The sequence below is a fragment of the Eleutherodactylus coqui genome, chromosome 12, assembly GCF_035609145.1.
Source record: "Eleutherodactylus coqui strain aEleCoq1 chromosome 12, aEleCoq1.hap1, whole genome shotgun sequence".
NCBI lineage: Eukaryota > Metazoa > Chordata > Amphibia > Anura > Eleutherodactylidae > Eleutherodactylus > Eleutherodactylus coqui.
The window spans coordinates 49,741,566-49,757,691 of record NC_089848.1 but is presented as its reverse complement, the minus strand read 5'-3'; the positions used below and the strand labels follow the sequence as shown (position 1 = coordinate 49,757,691).

Sequence of the window (16,126 nt, the reverse complement as noted above, 5' to 3'; positions counted from 1 at the left end):
CCAGTATGGGAGTAAATTTGAATTAAAAGGGGTATTATCTTTAAGGGTAAAAAGTGAGGATAATGGGAGGGGTAGCGCATTTCGCAGAGGGACATCGGTATATGCAGTCTGAGGAGAATCTAATGCTCCTCTATGTGTATACATATTTTATTCCTCGGTTCCTCAGAGGTAACCATGCCTTCATAAAACTTTCTGTGCGAACAACAGGTAAACACCTGGACCAAGTTAACTCAGGTGAAGCTGGATATATCAGCTAGCATCTTATAAAGTTCTGTCTGCTTTCCTTGTTTTTTGTTTCTCAATAAGCTATAAATTATAGGTCCAGCATTCTTTATTAATTAGAAATGACAGATTGTTGCTAATAAGGAGCAGGTGACCTATTAAATAGCATGTAGCAAATTCTTCAGCTGTTTCTATCTGTACGAAAAGTCAACACAGTATAGGCACTCTGTGCTCCTGAGCAGCTATTTACTTAAGGTGGAACCATTGATTTTACAGGACGTGTTTATTTAAAGTAGTCTAATGAAAGCATCAGGATAAGGTTAGTGAGAACATAAAGGCCCATTTACACGTAATGATTCAAAATTCACTTGAACGAAAGTGTGCAATAATCGTTATGTCTAAACACGGGCCGTCGTACACTTTATTTGTCGCTCAGTTTCAGCCTGCATAAAAATCATCAGCGATCCGCTCACTTGCTGCGTCTAAACGCTCCGTGTATCACATAGGAATGTGAAGTACTGAGTGAGAAGCGAACAAATCTCAACGATGCCTGTCCAAACATTCTGCATGAGCGCGAACAACTGCAAACGAATTAGCGGCGACGTCCCCCGCAATCGATCGTGTAAAAGGGACAGTGGATAGAGGTATGGTAAGCCACTAATCAGCATGGGATCAATGAGACAAAGTCAACAGCTGAGAACTTCAGTAATTGGAGTCTGAATCAGACTTGAAATATAATTTAGCACTCAGCGGTGTGGCAGAAATGGTCAAAAAGGTGCTTTTACACGGAACAATATCATTCAAATGAGTGAAAGTGAACAATGTTCATCAGTCTAAATAACAGCCAACGACCAAACGATAATCGTTCGCTTTTTGCTGCTCGTTCATTTTATGCGATCATAAAAACCATCATTGACTGGTTCAGTTTAAACAGCGCTTGTTCAGTCCTTCTCAGTCACTTATACAGTGAATATAAACGACTGAACAACTGAAGGATTTCTCGTGTGAACGAGTCAACAATGTATCTGCCAATCTGAACAAGCTGCACGAGCAAACAATAGCGTCATTCGTGTGATAAATTGACTCATCTAAACAGGCCCTTAGGCTGCATTCAGACGAATGTATATCGGCTTGGTTTTCACGCCGAGCCGATATATGTTGTCCTCGTGTGCAGGAGGGGGGGGGAGGATGGAAGAGCCAGGAGCAGGAACTGAGCTCCCGCCCCCTCTATGCCTCCTCTCCGCCCTTCTGCACTACCTGCAATGAAAGGAGGCGGGGCAGGGCTAAGTTCCGAGAATTATCCCCGCCCCGCCTCTCCCCATTGCAAATAGTGCAGAGGGACGGAGAGGAGGCAGAGAGGGGGCGGGAGCTCAGTTCCTGCTCCTGGCTCTTCCATTCCCCCCCCCCTGCACACGAGTATAACGTATATCGGCTCGGCGTGAAAACCGAGCCGATATACGTTCGTGGGAATGCACCATTAGAGACAGCCTCTGCCAAACCGGACACAGTCATAAAATCACTTACATTAATACGTAGACGATGCCGTCCTGAATACTGGCCCTTTTACACCCAAATGAGAACCTCACGATTCTCTTTTTTTCCAGCTTGTTCACGCTCGGGCAGCCTGTTTAGGCCGGCAAACCATCGCTGGGAATTGTGAATTTGTCATTCAGTGTTACATATTCCTGAACGATGAGTGTTTAGCCGCAACCAAAAGCCAACGAGCTGATGATGATTTTTATGTCGGCTGAAACTGAATGATGAAGAAGAGGTGCATGATTCTCGTTCGTCGTTGCCTTACGTTTAACCCTTTCCAATCCAATTTTGGATTCAGGGTTTCCTAAAAAGCTTTCTCTTTTTTTTGTTATACAGCGGTGCCATCTGCTGGCTAAAGCCAGTGTGTGTGCGCCAGAGAGGCTCCGACAGCAGAGTGGCTGACAATAGACGGGAAGAATACCCTGTTGGCTGTCTTCTGACATTGGAGCTGTACAAGCTTCAATCAGAATGTAGGAAGACATCAGACAGTGGATTGGAAAGGGTTAACAATTATCATTCACTTGTATTTCTGGAATGAATAGTTCAGTCTAAATGCACCTTAAGGCTTGGCGCATGACCCCATTATAGCCTATGGTACTTTACACATGTACATTTTTTTAAACGCACACAAAAAACCCCCCAAAACTCATGGCATGTTCTATTCCCATCCGTTTCCTTGTTGTGCATCGTTCGGGTCTGTGTGTTGTCCAAAGCAAGCTGCACCCTGTTTTATATAAGGAGGGCGGGAGTGCCTCTTCTCTGCGACAGATCTCTAAATCCTGGTTTGAATTTCCTATCCGTGTCTTAGGCCTCGTGCAGACGGCTGTAATGCGTCTTCATTATGTCTGCAGGTCACAATGTGAGCAGTCTTGTGACCAAGAGTCTTGTATGTACTGAGACATTCTCCTCTAGAAGCAGCCAGTTTGGACGGCTAGTTACAGCCCCGAACAAAAGTAACCGGTTAATAGAAGGGTTGTTGACAGCTTCAGAGCATCTCCATCCAAAGGATGAAACTGGCCGCATACAAAATACAGCCATATCGTTTGTCACTTCTGAAATAGTTGCTCTGGAATTGAGGACAACCTGTCGCCGTGTCCTGTTCTATCCATAACTAAGTGACACTTTGATCTTGGGGTTTTGACACTTGCACTTCTTATCACCACTTTTACAAGAAAATCCGCCACAACAAAAACAAATATAACTATCAAACTTTAGTCATTGCTCTATGTACATATACCTGCTCAAGTTTACGTTTTTTTTTTCAGCCAAATCAAGGAGTTAGGCCGGTCTCACATGAACGGATTTGAATGCGGTGTCCATGCGTATGATACGTGAGCATTGAAATGCATTAATTTTCGCTGGTTCGCTTCCACTTGTGAGTAGGAATTGTGGGAAAATTGCAGCATGCTCTGTTTTACTGCGGATTCCATGCGTATGGGCTCCATTGATCTTTATGGATATGTTCTGTCTGCAGTAGATATGCAATGGCATTGCAAACGGACGCAAATTTGTACGCAAGTTGCTAGGAGACCAGATAACAAACGGTATAAAGAATGAAGGAATTTGTGGGCAGCAAATGCAGGATGGAGTCTGGGGAGCAACACACCATCCAGACTGCTAGCTGCAGACTCCACTTGCTCTTCTTGGCTCTTCCTCCACAAGAATAAGTGTTTTTTTTAACATGGTTTATACTACTTCCAAGATAAGTAGTATAAACCAGCCAAGCCTGGAAAGCAGTATCCCGTCCTGAAGGTTCTCAGAACCTCTCACCATGACTGCACAAGGGAATGTCGCCTGGGTGTTGGGCAACTTTCTGATGTCATTCCCTGATGCGTTCCTTTTTACGCGCAATCATCCGCAGGTCTTCTGCTGTGGATATTCGCAAGCGAAATCCGACCCGTTTGTGTGAGACTGGCCTTATAACTCTTTTTTTACACTCTTTTACAGTTTTGCTTAAAAAAATATAATAATATCCAGCATAATATGTAAAAGTATGAATTTTGGTCAGCATACTTGAGTTTTTTTTCTTTGTTTTTTTTTCTCCGATAGAGAAGTCCATGGAAAAATGCCAGAAAAAAATACTAAAACCGAAACCGAAACAAATACTAAAACCGAAACAAAGACTATGGCCAGTTTCAGATGAGTGCATGGAAACACGGCCGTAATACAGATGTTAATTATGGATGTGTTTCAGAAGTGCACCATTTTCTAGTGCAAACTGAGCCAGATAACGGTCTTACACGGTTTATGACACATTTATCATGTGCTCTTAGGCACTTTCTGACAATTTTTACAGACTAGACCTACTAGGAGGCGTGGCTTCATAAAATTAAGCATGGTCCAATTGAGATATGTGCGCAAAAAAAAAGACGGTGCAATTTTTGACGCAAACTAAGTCAGCTAATTAGTCGTATACCTTTACACTCCGCACATGTGCCGCCATGAATCACTGTGAATTCTGCAACTGACAGAACGTGAAGCCATTAAAGTAAATTCAGTCATTCACCCATGTGTTTTGTTTTTTTTCACGGACCAATGGTCCATGTTAGTTTGGTGGCCTGAAGAGGGCAGGCTTAGTTTAAGTGGGAACCTCAGCTTGTGTCACAGTGGTTGGTACTCTACCTTCAGCAATTACTCACCCAGCAGGTGGATTACTCGAAAAAGAGGGTTTGAGCAGTTATCACGTGACGCCAGTACCTCTGAGAATAACATTGTCCGATAATAGAGTCCAAGCCAAATCAATTTTTGCAAAACTGGAGGCACACGGTGTTACTACAGCTTGAAAATTAACATTCACAAAACATTTTCTTCAAACAATAGAATCTCCGACAGTATTTTACACAGATATTTAACAACAGTCCTTGTTGCTCAAACTTACTCTCGCTCTCACGGTCTATTTCTACTCATTCTTGATGGATAGCTGAAGTGGCCAGTCTAAGTTATCTGAACCTTGCTCTGATTGGTGACTGGTGGTGGAAACTGACAGGATTTGCTGGAGGAACAATGACTTCTTCCTAACAGAGTTGCGAATCACTCATGATTCCAAGGTCGTTTTCTTTTCCAATTGTGCAGGGTCTGCCTTTACTCAAACGCCATCTGGTAGGGTGGAAAGAGACTCTCCTGTGACCACTTCCACTACTTATTATCTGCCAGGTGCAGCTTGACGAGGATCAGCTTCACTTTGGCAAGCCGGTCATAAGTTCTAAAAGCAGTTGTGCCTAGAAACCACCAAACCATTCTTGGGGCTGACAGCCTTGGAGGCTTCCTCTCTACTTCTCTCCAGCCATTTTTTTTCCTCCCACTCTGATGTCTGCCTTTTTATTATCTCCTTTCCTTAACCAATCCCAAGCAACAGAAATCCCTGCAGCCAATCACAAACTAGCTAAGGAGTGATGGACAGAAGACCGTGTGGGTTAGTATAACTGACACGCATGCAAACACAAACGGATCTATACCAACACCAGACAAAGACTTGTTACCGAAACACACAAATAACCTACATAAGATGAGACACACAGAGTGCCAAAGACTCACCAGAAAAGATTAGTCACATAAGTGCTGCGGGGGCTCCAATACTTCGGGCCACTACATTAGGTCACAACACACCCTATTTTGGTGCATTTTCATGCACCTTAATTCTCCATCAAAGTCAATGGGTGCGCTCCATTTTTTTTTCACGCGCTCATTCACTTCAATGGGCATTTTTAACTGGCATCAATTGGGCACCTTCTGCTTTTTTCATGCTTGTGAAAAACAGGTTATATTTGGGTGGCACTCGCACCATACAAATGCAAAAACCAATGTAAAAAACATAAACTCACAGTTGAATTGGTCAGTTTATGACTGACCAAAAGTGCGCTCACCCTTAAGACGCCTTTCCTTTATATTCCTCACATCTAATCCACTTCTGGCTTTGGCCCAAAAAACTGCATGAAAAAGTTGGAAATTGCCTTTAGGAAGCAATTGGTGGCAATTTCTATCTCACTGACTTACTAAGGAATAACTACAATATTAAACATTTCAGTAAAACCTGTACTGAGCATGCGGGAGCGGGCAGCGAAATCCAGCCCTGTGCCCGCTTGGCGTCCGTACGCACCTGCCTTCTTTCTGCATAATCTGTACTCCGGTGAGCCGCTGTCAGACATGTGCAGATTTTGGTTAATGTTTATTTTTCCCGCACCTTAGCTAGGCGATAATGTGGAATCGGCAATCTGTCCGCAATGTTAATTGCAGGCAGGCCGCTGATCGGACGGCTTCATAGCACAAAATTAGAGCATGCTGCGATTTTTCCTCTGCTTACGGAAATCGTATTTAGTTTCTGCGAGTATGCAGGAAGAATTGATTTTCCATAGCATGCTATAAACGGTATTTGCCGCATGCCCATAATTGCCTATTACAATGAATGGGAGCGCGGCTGTGTCTTTTTTGTGCACAATTTGCGTGTGCAGAAAGTACAGTAAAACATGCACACGCTCGAGTAAATATGCAACGACCATTGCGCACATACACAGTGCAAATGTATGTGTAAATGCACTTACACCCATGTGATCCCAGCTAACTTCACACGGGCGATCGCGATATGGGGCCGTGAATCCCACCCTCATATCGCGCTCCTAACCATGTGAAAACAGCCTCGCATCATTTCGGGAATGCAGGGATCCTCCGGCACGGCTGTCACAGCTGGGGAAGAGGATCGCAGAGTTCTCCCATTGCTTTCAGTGGGGCTGCGATGCGAGAACACGCCGCGATTTGTTTCCCGCACAGCATCACCTCTCCAATGCAGGAAAACATCGCTCATGTGTATGACGCCCTTCAAAAGAATGGGGTTCATATATGTGCTTCTCAAAATGCACAAACCTCGCACGATTGTATTGCCCGAGTGAAGCCGGTCGAAGGGTGCACTCACACCGGTGTATGCGTATATCAGTCCGTGAATACGCAGTGTATTCACGAGCCTAAATATGCTGTTGGATTCCATTTGTCTATGTAGCGTATTATAGCGCATAAAGAAGAATGCACAAAGTCGCATTGCTTTTGTGCGTAAATACGAGCAAATATGCGCATTTCCGCACACCCATTGTTTTCAGTGCAATTCAACAGTGCGAAATATGCTCCAAGATAGTACATACCGCTTATGTTTTCATGCAAAAAAATACGCCCAAGTAAACCAACCCTTTGAAATCCCTACTTCTATTCCATGCGTATCTTGTGTGCAAACATTACACGTGTAATACGCATTGTATTTATGCTTGTATGAATCAATTCTAAAATGACCTTCTACAAGTGGAGCTTATAATGCTGCTTTGTGTGTAGCAATTCTTCCTAGCAGTAATGTCATTGGGCAATAGCCAGAGTGGGGAGCCCCTCCCGTCATGCTATAGCCAGGGTGGGGAGCCCCTCCCGTCATGCTATAGCCAGGGTGGGGAGCCCTTACCGTCATGCTATAGCCAGGGTGGGCAGGCCTTACCGTCATGCTATAGCCAGGGTGGGGAGCCCCCTCCCGTCGTGTTATAGCCAGGGTGGGGAGCCCTTACCGTCATGTTATAGCCAGGGTGGGGAGCCCCTCCCGTCGTGTTATAGCCAGGGTGGGAAGCCCTTACCGTCATGTTATAGCCAGGGTGGGGAGCCCCTTCTCGTCATGCTATAGCCAAGGTGGGGAGCCCCCTCTCGTCATGCTATAGCGAGGATGGGGAGCCCCCCCCCCCCGTCGTGCTATTGCTAGGGTGGGGTGCCCCCTCCTGTCACACTATAGCCAGGGTGGGATGCCCCCTCCGTAGTGCTACAACGAGGATGTGGTTGCCCCCTCCCGTTGGGCTATAGCCAGGGTGGGGAGCCCCTCTCGTCATGTAATAGCAAGAGTGGGGAGCCCCCTCCCGTCATGCTACAGCCAGAGTGGGGTGCCCCCTCCTGTCACACTATAGGAGGGTGGGGAGCCCCCTCCCATCGTTCTATAGACAGGGTGGGGTGCCTCCTCCGTTGTGCTACAACGAGGGTGTGGTTGCCCCCTCCCATTGGGCTACAGCCAGGATCGGGAGCCCCCTCTCGTCGTGCTATATAGCAAGGGTGGGGAGCCCCCTCCTGTCGTGCTATAGCCAGGGTGGGGTGCCCGTCACGCTATAGCCAGGGTGAGGAGCCCCTTCCCATTGTTCTACAGCCAGGGTGGGGAGCCCCCTTTCTCGTCGTGCTATAGCGAGGGTGGGGAGCCCCCTCCTGTCGTGCTATAGCCAGGGTGGGGTGCCCGTCACGCTATAGCCAGGGTGAGGAGCCCCTTCCCATTGTTCTACAGCCAGGGTGGGGAGCCCCCTTTCTCGTCGTGCTATAGCGAGGGTGGGGAGCCCCCTCCTGTCGTGCTATAGCCAGGGTGGGGTGCCCGTCACGCTATAGCCAGGGTGAGGAGCCCCTTCCCATCGTTCTACAGCCAGGGTGGGGAGCCCCCTCTCGTCGTGCTATAGCGAGAGTGGGGTGCTCCCTCCCGTCACGCTATAGCCAGGGTGAGGAGCCCCCCCCCATCGTTCTACAGCCAGGGTTGGGTGCCCCCTCCGTTGTGCTACAACGAGGGTGTGGTTGCCCCCTCCTGTTCGGCTATAGTCAGGATGGGGAGCCCCCTGTCCTTGTGCTATAGCGAGGGTGGGGTGCCCCCTCCTATTGTGCTATAGCCAGGGTGGGGTGCCCCCTCCCGTCACGCTATAGACAGGGTGGGTGCACCCTCCCATCGTTCTATATCCAGGGTGTGGTTGCCCCCTCCCGTCGTGCTATAGCCAGGGTCGGGAGCCCCCTCCTATCGTTCTATAGCCAGGGTGTGGTTGCCTCCTCCCGTTGTGCTATAGCGAGGGTGGGTTGCCGCCTCTCGTTATGCTGAAGCGAGGGTGGGTTGCTCCTTCCCATTGTGCTGAAGCGAGGGTGGGTTGCCCCCTCCCATTGTGCTGAAGCGAGGGTGGGGAGCACCTCTCATTGTGCTATAACAAGAGTGGGTTGCCCCCTCTTGTTGTGCTATAGTGAGGATGGGTTGCCCCCCACCATTGTGCTATAGTGAGGATGGAGTTGCCCCCTCCTGTTGTGCTATAGCGAGGCTGGTTGCCCCCTCCCGTTGTGCTATAGCGAGGCTGGTTGCCCCCTCCCGTTGTGCTATAGCGAGGCTGGTTGCCCCCTCCTGTCACCCCCGCCTGTGAAGCTGGAAACAATGTGATTTTCCCATTGTCATGCCTCACAATAGACTTCTATGAATATCTACCAATGTTAACTATATGTGTCTGCAGAGCCAGATTGTATCAGCTGCACAGAGCGCAGGAAGCTCTGCAATGATTTGTATGCCGAGCTTTTATTTTTGACAATCTAATTTCGGCGGGTGTCACATTGCCTCCTGCAGGCTGCCATCACATCTCATCAGGATTTCGCACCACACATCCTACTTTACACCTTGCATCTGCGCTCTATTTTTACACCCCTCATTTGAGACATGACATCAGTCCATACGGCTGCTCTCACATCCCGCGGCAGCGTACAATGCCGGCAAGGTGTCGCATCACATTCCAGCGCAGGTTCCCTCGGACATCCCGCCGGCGCACAAGTATGATCGCCCCGTGCCAGAAGAGATATTCCATTATCCGGGGGAGCGTAATCTCCTGCCGTGTGTTAATCCCTCATTAGCTGCAATCACATTTTCATGTATTTAAGGCAGCGTTCTGCTTTGGTATTGTGTAAGTAATTGCATTACATTATTGGTGGCGGAATATATTACAGTTCATTTAACCCCTTGAGCTCCTGAGACCTGGCATTAGATTATATACCCCAGCAGCAGCCAGATGTTACATGGAAAGTAATGGCAAATTACACCTTACCTCTCACGCCGCGCTCCCCGATGCCTCTGCCATCTCAGGGACTGACGAACTGAACAACTGCCCGGGCCCCCAGATGATTAGACCCCCAGGAGCCACCTGAGAGCGGTGCAGAAAACCTCCCCCTCCGCTGCCAGCTGCAGTACTTGGGCACTGCTCATTTAGAATGAACTTTATGCCCATGAATAGATTAAAAGACGTTTCTTAAATCACCCCGTATTACGCGGCGGCGAATGTTGGTAGCGTTTGGAAATTGGGGGAGGTTACGGAACTATTTTGGGGTGCTGAATATTATTTGGAAACTATATGGTGGTATTATTTGGACACACCTAGTGCTGCAGTAGTAATGCCAGATCTACACGACCGTATTTGTGTGCGCAAAATGTGTGTGCGCAATACGTAGTGAATAGAATGCACTGATTTCAATAGGTTCGTTCACATAAGCAGATTTTTCCTGCAAATTTTGAAAGAACCCCGACATGCTCTACTGTCCTGCGTGTTTGCGCACCAAAAGTCTGCGTAGAAGTCAATGGGTGTGCGCAAAATACACCAGGAGATGCGTGAAACACTGCGTAATTCCGCAGGAAAAAAAAAGCCCAACTGGAACTCATTAGACTAATTAGCTGATTCAATGGCTGGGAGCATCTGTGCTCATACGCACGCAAATACGCATACGCTCGTGTGAATCCGGCCTCCCTCACACAGACGTTTTTTTACCGCGATTAAATCGGCGCTTTCAGCACCATGCTAATCGCGGTATAACACTCCCATTGTTTTCAATGGGACTGATCAGACAGGCCGCTTGATCGCAGTACTTTTCAGTGCCGCGATTTTTGAGCGCTGTCTCTTCTATTTTGGGGGGTTTAGCGCTCTTCGTCAGTGATGAGGAGTGCTAGAGACCGTCGTTCGCCGTTGCATCACTGCGGCAGAAAACGGAAGCGAAATGCGGCAAAGCGCTGCGATTTAAATGGCGGCACTTACCGCACGGCTTTAGAGATGTGGCATGCAATGCCTCGGGGACATGTAGCACAAATCTCGCACGAATATGAACCCCATTCGAATGGGGTCATACGCATGAGCGATTTTCTTTCCCGCATGGCACGGCACCCGTAGTGGCATAAACCTCTATCTTAAACTCATGACAAGGTTTAAAGGGGTTATTAACTTTATATTGATGGCTTATTATTAGGAAATGTCATCAATATCAGTTCGGTGAGGGCGCAACTACCATACTCCCCACCGATCAGCTGTGTGGTGAGGGTCCGCAGCTCAGGACCCCTACCGATCAACTCCAGTGCCTTCAAGGTACATCTAAGCACGATCCTGCGAGTCCCCACACTATATTTCTTATATCAGCCGTTCTGGCTACTGATGCTTGTGCCATTTAAATGAATGAGACAAGCCTGCAGTACTCAGAACGGCCACTAGAAGAATAGGGTATTCTGAGTCGTCACAGGATCGCACTGAGGAGGCGGCAGCACTCACACAAGTACCACAGCCCTTTCATCTAGCTGATCGGAGGGGATCCCCAGCAGCAGACCCTTACAAGTCAGATATACATTCATTACTAGATTGACCCGTTGTTCGCTATGCAAACATAAAATGATAGGAAAAATACTTGTAAATCAGCTAATTCATAAATGCTGCCTGCACGACACGCTGGTTACGATTGGTCCATCCAGCACCGCTGTGATTGGTTTACCCAGCACTGCTGTGATTGGTTCATCCAGCACTGCTCAGCCAAACACAGCCGTCGTGGAGGCAGGATTTTTGAATTGAATTGTCCCTTTAGCACCTCCCCTCTCCTTCAGCGTCGCCCGCTGTCTCTGCAGCACCGCCAGCTCTCCTTCAGTGCCGCTCCGCTGTTCCTTAAGCACCGCCCTGCTGTCGCTTCAGCACCACCCCTCTCCTTCAGCGCCACCCTGCTGTCCCTTCAGCAATACCCCTGTCCTTAAGCACCGCCCTGCTGTCACTTCAGCACCACCCTTCTTCTTCAGCACCGCCCTGCTGTCCCTTCAGTACCACCCCTCTCCTTCAGCGCCACCCACTGTCCCTTCAGAACTGCCCCTCTCCTTCAGTGTTGCCCTGCTGTCCCTTCAGTACCGTCCTGCTGTCCCTTCAGCATCACCCCTCTCCTTCAGCCCCGTCCGCTGTCCTTTCAGCGCTGCCAGCTGTCCCTTCAGCATCGCTCACTCTAGTGTAGCACCGCCTGCTCTCCTTCTGAGCTGCCCCCTGTCCCTTCTGTGTTGCCCCGCTGTCTTTCAGCGCTGCCTGCTGTCTTTCAGCAGTGGCCACTCCCCATCAGCACTGGCCGCTGTCATTCAGTACCACCCGCTCGCGCTCGATTAGCAAACAGTTCATGTCCCTAGGCATGCACCCATAGACTCAACATAGGAAGTTTGGGCTTCCCTCACAAGTCACTCGCTGTACCAATCTCTAATTTTATGATTTTACGGCGCCTGCGAGGATGTCACTAATCTAATGACACCAAAATCATCCACCAAAGGTCAGACAAAGGGGTCAAAGTGCGGTGCACGAAAAAGCCAGTAGGCTTATTTATATTAGATTCCATTCACACTTGCATATGAGTAAAATGCAGAATGTTCTATTTTACTGGGTTTTGTTCTCCATGGGGGCGTACAAAGACAATGGACATACGTAATTACATCGCGCATGTGCGGCGTTTTTACGCAATGTTGCTAAGAGACAATAGAAGAATTTTTTTTTTTTTTTTTTTAAAAGAAGAAACCAGGAAGCCGGTGTACGGCAGTGTGCGCGAGATACGCTGTCATGTGCATACAGGAGGACGCAGCTCCCCACGCCGGTAAAACCCTACGGTTGTGTGAATCCGGCCTTACTAAGGAAAATGCACCACAATTCGGACACAAATTGCAGCAAAAAAAAAAAGTGACGCAGGAGCCTTGCGCTCCAAAATACGCGCTTTACATCATTTTTACACATCCTCCTCAACTTTAAAAAGTGCGTAGAAGACGAAATATTCTAAAAGACTCATAAAAGGCACCAAAAATATTAACAAGTGCACGACTTTTTGGTGCAAAATATTGGTGCCAATTAAGCGGGCCGGGAGGCGACGTAAGGAAAAGTGGCGAGCATGTGGAGGGAGTTGTGGCACATATCACAGTGGATGCCAGCATGAGGCAAGTGGAGCCTCTGGCCTCAGGCGGCACCCTGCAGTTTGGCAGAGGGGTCGGCATTACAGCAGTGGGTATGCTCACACGGTGAGTGTTTTTGCCCCTGTATCTGTGATAATCCGCGCCGCAGTCTATAAATGTCACTTCTTGATGCGGATTCCGAGCCGAATCCGCCCAGGGCTAAATCAGCCTGCAGGGCAAAGAGAGGAGCAAATCTGGGGCAGAAATTCTCAGCTTGGTTGTGGATGTCTGCACAGTTTTAGGGCGGCTTCACACGAGCGTATGCGCAAAAACACACGCATTAGCAGAACGTACTTGCGCCATGAATGTCAGGCTTTTGTGTGCCTTCGTGCACATTTTACTGTACTCTTTGCGCTGACATTCCACATGGCGTGATTTAAAAGGCTATGTAGCCTAATTAGATCCGGATGTGTTTTTTCCGGCGCAGTTGTGCACCTCCATAGGCCTCTATAGGTTCTCAGCTGCGCAAATGCGCATTAGAATACAGCGCGCTGCATTGTTTTTCCGTGTGCAAAAACAAAACTAAGGATGAACCCGTCGTATTGCGCAAAAAAATACCAATAAAGTTTTTTCAAGCTGAACGAAAAGTCAGTTTAATAAACTGCGAACGAAAAGGGAGCGATTATTGTGCATTCACACTGAGCAATTATCGCTCAAACTAGTTCGTTGGAACGAATTTTGAGCGTTCGTCATTACGTGTAAACGGGCCACAAGAAGGACCTGCGCCATCAGCAGCTACAGCGGAGCTCCGGCTGCTGCAGCATTTAAAAAACAAACGTACTTCTTTACACCCTCAGGCCGCCTTCACACGGGTGTCAAAATCGCGAGACATCTGTGCGTTGCGAGACGCACAAATATTAACCCTTTTAGTGACCCCCAATGTTCAGGTTTTTATTATTTCTTTCACCCTCGCCTTTCAAGAGTCAGAACCTTTTTAATTTTCTGGCGACATCCCCGTACGAAGAGAACTTTTTTTTTTTTAAACAGTCAAAACTTCTTAAGTGGGGGGGAAAAAAAAACAATTGCGCTATTTTTAAAGGGGTGTATGACATTTTTACCTTATTCTACCGGTTAGTACAAATTCAGCGATATCATTTCAATATTTTACTAATTCAGAAAAATTAAAATCCTTTTTTTAAAAAAAATTTTAAATCTTGCGTTCTGTCGCCCCATTCGGAGCCCCGTCGCCTTTTTACTTCCCTCTGGATTCCGCGGTATGGCGGCTCGTATGGGGGGTGGAGCCTAGTTAGCATTGCCACCATTTGGGGGCAGATATAACTTTTTGTTAACTTTTTCTTTACTTTTTTAAGGGTGGAAGAAGAAGGGACCAAATGCAGTATTTTGGCTCATCATGTGGGGTGTATAACGGAATATTGTAACAGATCGGACTTTTTCGGACGCGGCGATACCAATGATGTACCAATGATGCTCATTTTTATTGTTTAGATTTCTTTATTGGAATTTTTTTTTAATCTTCCTACATAAATTTTTTATTTGCTTAAAAAAACAAAATACAGCAAAATACGTGAGCAAAACAGCAACATCCATCACGCCATTTAGTACTCGTCGGTTATCGGTCACTACTTTTTAAATTAATTTCCCCCATACACTATTTATTTCTTAAACTTTTTTAAAATTTCTCCAAAACATAAAAGTCTATAATATTATTGCGGTGTAATAAACGCGGCCGTAGCTCGCAAGATGGCGGCGAATGGTATCGATTAAAAAAATGGTGACAGATAACCCACAAGTACCCAAATACGCGTCTGCCCGTGGGAATCCGCCATAACGCCTCTCTCGCAGGCGGGTTTTTAACAGCATTTAGCGGGCGTTATAAACTTTCACTCATTTCAACGGCGCTTCTGAGACGAGCGTTTTAGCGAACGTGCGCTTTGTTTGCTTGCGTGCTTTTGACGCACCGCATCACCTATTGCAATGATGGGGAGCGTTAAAAAACTGCTGTAAGCCGCCATGTTTAAAAGCACCTTTGTGAGAGCCAACAACTGTGTAGCAAGAACTGGTAAATAAGCCCATAGTTGGAGGAGCAGAGCCATACAGAATAAACAGAGGATTGATAAATAAGCACAATCAGCACATTATTGTGTCTGACAGGCACTACAACGCCCAGCATGCACGCCCCCCGTACTCACATACTGCGGCGGCCGCTGTGCGGGTCCGGCTGCCGGTCTCCTTGGCAACACTGTCAACAGTAAAAGAAAAAAAAAAAGGCGCGCTGCCGCTGCGGGGCGGAGCCAGGAGGGGGCGTGGCCTCTGAGGTAAAACGCCGGCGCTGCCTCAGTGGTGAGGAGAGTCTGGCGCCCCGTGTGGTGGCTCATGAGCGGCCTGTAGTTACACTGCCGGCACCCAGCTGCCCCAGCCCCCTGCACGGTGGTCGGGGAGATAGTGGCAGACAGCCGTCCATCAGATACACAATGTATAAAACACATTCATTCCAGCGGCTTCGCTCGCACGCGCTGATTTTTCTGCGTATTTTGGTAGAAATATCTGATTTTCCTGCATATTTGCGATTTGTTTTCGTCGCAACAGTAAAAACATCGCAAATGTGAAGGAAACAATTAAAAATCATTGCTTTCAAAAGTCTGCGTTTTCACTCACTCTCGCAGCCGCGGTTTTATCGCCTGTGTGACACCACCCTTAGGCGGCTTTAACGCGGCCAATAAAATCATGCGAGATATGTGTATTTTGAGACGCACGAATTTGAAACCATTCACGGTGCAGAGGGGGGGGAAAAAAAAAAAAGAAAAATCGCAGCGTGACTGATCTTTAGCCGTTCCCTCGGAACGCATTGCCTGTTGTGTTCAATAGGGCCGGCGAAGCATCGCACAGCCCACGAGTGTGATGGGGGGGTTACGCACTGGAGACAATGGGAAACACTCCGCAATCCCGCGCCACGGCTAAAATCCACGGGGGGGGGGGGAAATCGCTACTTCGCTGAAGTGATCCTTTCGCATCGGCGATTTAAACAGCCATAACTTTTTTTTCGCAAAAACTTGCGATTTTTGCGCGATGTGATTTGAACATTCGAAGCTCCTATTGATTTTCACTATTAAAAAAATCACGTGATTTTATCGGGGGGGGGGGGGGGGGCGGTAGCCATGAGATTATTCTCAAGAAAAAGCACTGCTGACGCTACAAGATCGCGGGAACAAAGCTGTGATATCGCTGAGGCCCGTGTGAAAGCGGCTTATGGCTGGGTTCCCACGGAAATCTCACGGCTTGGCCGCACCGAAAAGCCGCGGGAGAGCTGCAGCTTCAAAACCCACTGCATTTTGCCGCGGATTTTGGAGCGGTTCGACTGCCGGCATTCCGTTGCGGGTTTCTCTTCCCATGGAGAGGAGT

At 47.8% G+C, this 16,126-nt stretch overlaps 1 protein-coding gene across 4 annotated transcripts in view; it reads right to left on the bottom strand.

Moving 5' to 3' along the window:
* NEK10 (NIMA related kinase 10) overlaps positions 1-14,967 on the bottom strand; it is a 202,440-nt gene extending 187,473 nt beyond the window's left edge. For all 4 annotated transcript variants that reach the window (XM_066584730.1, XM_066584731.1, XM_066584733.1 and 1 more), the window contains exon 1: positions 14,917-14,967. The gene's annotated coding sequence lies outside the window, so the exon portion shown is untranslated. The remainder of the gene's footprint in view (positions 1-14,916) is intronic.
* Between the last annotated feature and the right edge of the window lie 1,159 nt (positions 14,968-16,126).